We start from the raw sequence: 7,622 nt of genomic DNA, 5'->3' as shown, positions 1-7,622 counted from the left end.
AAGAACTAGGGACTTAGAACTGTGTTCCTCCTACCTAATCTTAAATGGGTTTGAAGTCCTTTAATTTTATGTATACTCTACCAGGCAATAGAGAATCCCTTTCAGCTAGAAAGCTAGAATCTGGATCACTGGACTGGCCAAACTGAGTGTTCTAGTTAAGATTCCAAAGTGATGTATAATGGCTGGACCTTCACTTGTGTGTGTATGGCTTGAGTTCAAGCCACAGTTCCCAAATTTTTGGAAATAGTCATCTGTAAACAGAGCTGCATTATTGTGGGCTTTGGATTTTTTTTTAGTGGGTTTTTTTGGTGTTTTTTTTTTTTTTTTTTTTTTTTTTTTTTGTTGTTTGTTTCTTTTAAAAATTAAGCTTAGAGTTGTGTTCTGCCAGCATGTAAAGAAGGAGCAGATGAATCATAAATACACAACTGTTACAAGCATTTGATATTTCCAAATTTCAGGTTGTGAGTCCACAATCAAAGAAATTTTCTAAGGACCCTTTTCTTTCAATATGTATGTACACATGCACAACAGATGCATACCTAATTGCTATTCAAGTAGCAGTTCAGATTTGTTTTTTCTGTAGAAATCCATTTTCTTTAGACAGCTTATAAGTTAAGTTAAATCTTGTTTTAAAAATAGAGTAACTGATTCATTTTATTAGCACAAACCTCTTGCAGTTAACTGAGCTCTAATGTTATTAGCATCTGTTTTATGCATGGCTATGATGCTGAAAAATGAATTTGATACCACTTACTTTTCTGCAGGTCTTCTGAGTTCTCTGATTCCAGAGCTATCATAGTAGCACAAATGTTTTTGTTTCATTGTTGCGGGTATGTAAAATAAGTGTGAAGGGTTTTGTAGCTATAATGAGGGCAAAAGTTTAAATAGACTTTTACATAGTTATTATAATATGGATTGATGGCTATATTCCATTGTCACAAAGTAAATAATTTCTTATGAAAGACATGCACAGTATTGCATTGATTCACTCTAGGAATATCAATTACTCTGTCTTAACTGGGGACAATAAAAGCAAATGATAAGGTTCTTACTCCTGTCAAAATGAATCAATGCTGTCTGTATGACATACAGTACATTATGAAGGTTGTTATTCTAGTATTCATGTAATAATATAATAGTAATATAGCAGATATTTTTAGGAGTATATAGAAAATACATAGAAAAAATGAGTAATGCAAAATAGAGAAGAACAAAGTTTCTAAGAGGTGTGGTTTATCACAAAACTTTTTGCTTGGCATAAAAAATGAGTTGGAGGAAATCTGATATGCACAGTATATTTTCCTTTTCCTCAGAAGACCAGTGTCACACCTCATAATGGAACCTTACCTGATATTTGCAGGGGAATTGGATTGTGTGCAGTCTGTGGTTTTGATACAGAGAATTTATTAAGACGAAGACAGTAAATAGCAGTGTAACCACTGTTTTGATGAAAAATTAGAGATATTGCAGGTGTAAATGAATAAATAATTGTGTAACAGGATGTCTGAAAATAGATTGTAAACTGAATGAAATAGAGTTTAAATTAGAATTTTTTTAAAATAATTCTCTCTTTCTGCATCTGTTATGATACTATCTTCATAACTTGCTGGACATCCTTTTCTACCAAACAGGTGAGTTTGTGAATTTGGATGGTTTAGCTGTCATGTTTTGCTCATTAATGTGTTTACTTTGATATTAGCGATCAGAAAGGTTACTTCTCATCTCATTTGTTTTTTATTTTTCTTGTACACAAAATATTAGTAACAATTTTGATGTGGTGACTCATAAGGTTTATTTGATGAAGGAACAGGTGCCGAATGACCCCTTCCTTTATCAGAGAGCACTGGCAGGATAAAGAACAAGCTCTTTTTGAATGGTAACTGGCTATTGGACTTTCATTAGAAGAAAGGTTTTCACCCTGTCTATTTGTGCTGTGTGTAGCTTTGGCTTTTTTCATTTTCACAGTCCCTTCTTAATGCACAGTTATAAATATCATAATGTTTGCTTTTTGGTGCACTCTTCTCTCTTTTCCTGTCATTTGCACTGTAGCTGTGCTAATAGGAGGGTGCTTAGCTCAACCTCAGGCAGCCTTTTCTGCATAATTGGTTCAGTTAGGAAACAACACACTTTCAATTAATTAGTGTGATTACCTACCTAACAGTAGATAGAGGAAATTTGGTACTCATTTGGTTCTTTCTTTGCAGTGAATATTCATATCAATAATAAAATCTACCCTGAGCAACACATTTCTAGACATGCAGGGTTTTAAACAGCACATGTATGTGGAAAATCTCACAAGTGAGTGTACTAAATGCATCAGCGCCTGCCTCATTCATACACTTTATTAATGTGGTTCAGAGATGTGCTCATAAAATCATATTCATATAAGTACCATGGTTTTTGTACTATTTTAAGTAGCTCTTTCTGTTAATATATGCATAAAGCTAATGAGTTTTTCTAAGCTTTGAAGTACTGACTTCAGTTTATATCCTTGTTTGGAAAGGTAGTTCTCTCTGTTTGGATTAGAAGACTAAATGTACTGAAGTGTTCAAATGAGCAAATTCCCACATTGTGTTTGACAAAACTGCCTTTGATCTTTTCTGAGGAATGGTTAAACATGATATGCAGAATTTAGAGTAACCATTTGTTTGACCTGATCTTTGACTATGATTCAAGGGAAGAGACATGTATTCCTGCAGTTTTCAGCCATATGCCCAGTTAAAAATTCAATATTTGTGGAAAAAAATTGAAAAAAACAAAAGCTGCTGTAAATACTCACATTTTGTCATTCAGCTGAATATTTTGATTAATGCTAAATAGAGGATCAATTTGTCAGTAATAGCATAGCATGTCATAGTGAGAAACTGCAAACATTAAATATATCTTCCTCTGATATACTGAACTATCATGGAACAAAGAACTGAAGTAGTATATAAAATTTTTATTCATAGTGTGCTAGAAGGCCTTGTGAAATATTGCAACAATACAAAATATATGTTGGTGCATAAATAAACAAACATTTTTGCTATCAAAAGGAACAGAGAAAATTTTAAGGAGTTTGTCAACAGAAGGTCTCAAAATCCAATGGCAAGCAAATACTTAAGCAGCACTTAAAACCAGAGAATTAAAATAAAAGCCTTCAAAGTCAGGAGGGAAGTACAGATTTATTGTTAATATAATTTAAAAATGCAATGTGGACAAATGCAAAAATAAAAAGAAAACCAAAGTCTTTTATCCCTGGAGTGCTTTTTTTCCCAGTAGTATATTTCCAAATGCCTTTTATGTGATGCTTTGTTTGCACAAGGATTCTGTTGTCATTGAGCTGTCACTAATCTCATCCTAAAGCAGAGAACTGAGGTTTTGCATATCCTTGACAGGTATCAAAAGATCAGCAGAGGTGTCAGCTCACAGCACAGCGTGGGTTCAGGTACTGAAGGTGCTGGAAATCCATTGCCATGAAATGGGAGAGAACTTCATAAAAGCGTAGAATTCTGTATTTCACACAGGAGGGGAATTTTAATGGAAAGGAAGGAACCAGGTTTCAAGCCTACCTGTCTCTCTGTCATGCCATGACCTCTGAAATTGCCCCTTTGAACCATGTGGTTTCCATCACTTTACAGGAGAGAAGGCTTTTGACTGCAGTTTCTCTTGCTCTCCTGTCCTCCTTGGGATGTTTTCAGCCCTGAATGAGAATAGAAACTTCAGATCATTGCTTTGCCTTCGCTCATATCACTTCACAGGAGACCACATGTTCCTCATTTCAAAGTACGAGTAGTAACTGTCTTCTTCCCTCATGCTCTCTTCCATCTGAAAAGCTCTTTTCTCAGTCTATCTAGATGATTTAATCTAATTTCCAGACTGACTTAATGAGCATTAGTATTTGTGTCACCGTAACACTTTAGTTGAATTAGTCCATGGAATCAGCGTGGCCTAAAAATGTATAACATTGTGAGAAGGATTACTATGATGCAAGGATGCTTGGGGTCAGATATTTCTGGTAAAGATGGGAGTGTTAATGCCCTGGTGAAAGACAATGCTTATCAGAATCATGTACAGTTCTAACTGTCCAAGTTAAAAAGAAAAAAAAACTGTAAGATGTGTAGTTACAGTTTATGACAAGGGAATGGAGGTTCTGTTTTACAAAAATGATCTGTCTTTGCTTTTAAAAGCTTGAAATACCTGAAATAAAAGCCTGAAAAAAAAGCCTGATTGAACCTTTAATCAGAAGGTAAAAAACTGATCTATATGGAAAAGCTATAATTAAGATAGAGACAAATGTGTTTCCACAGAACAATGACGTTCTGTAACTACTTCAGGATGTGAGTTAAGAGGCAAACAACTGAACTGGTTTTAGCTGGAATTTTCTAAGGGAGACGAGACTCAGTTGCCTGAGATGTCCAGGGTAGGAGATCTGTCCTCTGTGGTAACCTGCCAGGATGCAGTAGCCCAGATGCTTCTGATTGTGTTCTTGCATACTATTTGCTAATCCATTTCCTGACTGCTCTTAACAAAATTTGTTTATGTTTGTAAGTGAAATAAACAATTCTACGCTTTGGCTTTTCTTTTATGAACTGAACAATAAAATTACTTGAAAAACTTAATTTTGACATCTTTCTAGAAAACTAATTAAACAGACTCAAAGTAGAAGGTTTTCAGAAAAAACCTTCAAAGACAGATTTTTTTTTCCTGTTTGTTTCAATTTAGTGCAGCACCAAACCTCTGAAATTATAGGCATGCTCAAGCAGAACAACTCTATTTTAGTTCAACATATTAATTTATTCAGTTCTATGTTGTTTTATTTGAGGGTGCATTTGTGTTGTGCACACTGCAAATAGATCTTTTAGATGGGTATTTATGAAATGCCAATGCACACTGAGAAGAAAATTCATCCTTCTACAAGAAACAATACAGCTTAAAAAAACCAAAAGAAAATTAAATTCAAACCTTCTGCAAAATATACATCTGCAGATATTAGATTTGAGGAAAAAAAGTCTTCCTGTGCACCTGCAGAAATTGAGTAGAATAATCTTCCTGAGTGCTCCAATGATAACTACTGAACCTAAGGAGTCAGATATTTAGGGCAAAAAATATGCCTTAGATTTTAGCATTCTGCACAAAGTATTTATTATTGCATTGCTTTTTTTGGGACCCATGTGAATGTTAAACCTCAGAAAATTAGTTTTTAGAGATTTTCCTCTTCTGTTGGCACATTGTCTCAATATTTTGGATAAGTAATTCATTCTTCCCCTATAGAAGTCACCATCTTTTAATGTCAGTCTAATTAAAGGGTACAGAGAAACTGCTGCTGCTGAGTAATAGGAAAATTAAAAGCCAAAAATAAAAAGTGGGAAAAAAATCATAGAGTCATGAATTCATCTTACCCCTTCACAGTGGATTGGCAGGTGATGTCAAGATTAGTATATTATACAATTGAGATACAATCTACAATTTAAAAAAACAATCTCTTTAACTCTGTTTCTGAGATCAGATTTTTAAATTTCATTTCAAATAGCAAAAAAGCTTTTTTATCAGTTTGCCACCTATGAACTTTTAATAGAAATTTTGTTTTCTTGCAGAAGTTAACAGATTTGCCAGTGTGCAGAGAGCACTTGACAAATAAAGATGTGTCATGGTTTCACTGGTCTCCATCTGCTCTGTCTGGTCTTGTTATTAGACTGCAGGTTCCTAGGGCAGAAATTTGTCCTTTTGTTGGCTATATATATATAAGTACACATTTTAGTCTTACTAGTAACAGAATAGTCTTCTTGATTAATGCCTTCAACTGAAAGCACCTGAGCATTTTATGCTTTTTTTTTGTGTTTTTTTTTTTTTTTTTTTTTTTTTTATCTCTTCTAGCAACCTCCTAGCTAGTTCACTTTAAATATTAGATAAGAAATCTTGCTTGAGATCCAGTCTGAGATTAACGTCTGTCACCTGTGTGGATTTGATAAGTATAACAAAAGTCCTGAAGGAGTCCTTTGCTTTTCTGAAAGTCACGTGGAAGACTTTAAAACATCTCAAATGGTATTAGGTTCTTATGCTTAGTCAACTAAAATGAGAATCTAGTCAATTTTGTCAGTGGAGCCCAGAGGAAGCTTCAGGTGACCAGCTATGAGAGTGGTCACACTGGTCTTCCCCAAGACCTGTGTCATATTTGGGAGTCATGAGTTTTGAATAGCTTATGACATCAGAAATAATGCTTGTTGTCTACTGGTGGGCAATGAAATGAAGCTGTCAGTATCTACTCAGTAAGGTGATGCTTTCTAGGCTCCTTGGATTATGCTGGTTAGATCTTTGTTAGTTGTAGTGAGACCCTAAGTAAGCAGCATGATTGTAGGCACCTACCTTTGGGAAAGATTCAGCTGCATGTATGTAGATCCCTAGTGTCATTTAGGTTTTGTGGGATATTTCTTCTGCTCTCTCACAGCCCCTGTAGAAATATGTATCTTCCTCAAGGATTGTGTCATGTTTACCCACCCTATGCAGGTGTTTTAAATAGCTGAAAGCATTTTATATGCATTGGATGTCTGTACTTACTCTCCAGCTTACTTAACCTCGTGTGGAATCCCAGCCATTATCTTCAGCTTATACACAGAAGAAGAATAGTTCTTAGGATAGCCCCAAAATGCTGTGATCAGAAGTGGAATTTCCAATTCCTGCAGAGCCAAAAAGACTAGGGGACAGGGGGTGATGATCAGCCTTCTGTCAGAAAGGCTAACACCAGTTAATTGACCATGAGAAGTGAACAACTTCAGTCTGGGGTATTCATCAGCCAACTGCTTCACTATTTCTGTAGCACCTCTGTGCTCTTTTGTTTTGTGACATGCTTATTCCCTTTCTCATGACACATACTTACAGTATCAGTACTTTTGGCCTTTGCTGAAGAGAACTGCACAATTACTGTGTCTAATATTGTGTATGCAGAATTCCAAGCATGATGATACTAAAATGAGTAATACATTTTAAATAGTAAAACCACAGATTATTTGGGCCTTTAAATGCCAACTTTCTGCTTTGTTTAGTTTTTCTAACTACTGTAGCCTTGCCAACAGGTCCTCTCCTTGGAAATTTCATTTTTTTCATTTTATACAGGATATTTGAAAAGTCTATTAGAATTCTGAAGTCATGGATCTTTTTGCTGAAGGGTCATACTGTAGTGCTTGTCATGTCTATGGGTATTAGTAACTGCATGCTATATAATGACTGTGTTTTTAAGTTCTGAAATATTTGCACTCAGAATCTGCCTGTCATTATGAAACCTATTTTTCTAGGTGTTTCTGGATATCTATTCCCAGTGAAAATGCCTGTGTAGATATCTGATAAGAGAGTTCAGACAATAGGTGTTTTATGCAACTTTTATCCTACCTGATTTATAATCTTGGAAGTTGTATAAGTTTAAACACTGAGTTTTGAGTCAGTGAAATGAATTAAGTGTCTGCATGGAGTGATTTATCTTGTGTAAACCACCAGATTTAGGGTAAGATGAATTACCCACTGGAGGTGCCTCATTCATTCTCTTCATACATACAGGGCTTAAGGTTACTCATTTTGAAGTAGTCAACTTTGAGTTGACTGAAGTTGATTATATTAATCTTCCCTTTTCTAATTGGAATGTGGAATGC

Source organism: Ammospiza nelsoni, chromosome 3 (assembly GCF_027579445.1).
Source record: "Ammospiza nelsoni isolate bAmmNel1 chromosome 3, bAmmNel1.pri, whole genome shotgun sequence".
Lineage (NCBI taxonomy): Eukaryota > Metazoa > Chordata > Aves > Passeriformes > Passerellidae > Ammospiza > Ammospiza nelsoni.
Note: the sequence above shows the minus strand (reverse complement) of the source record.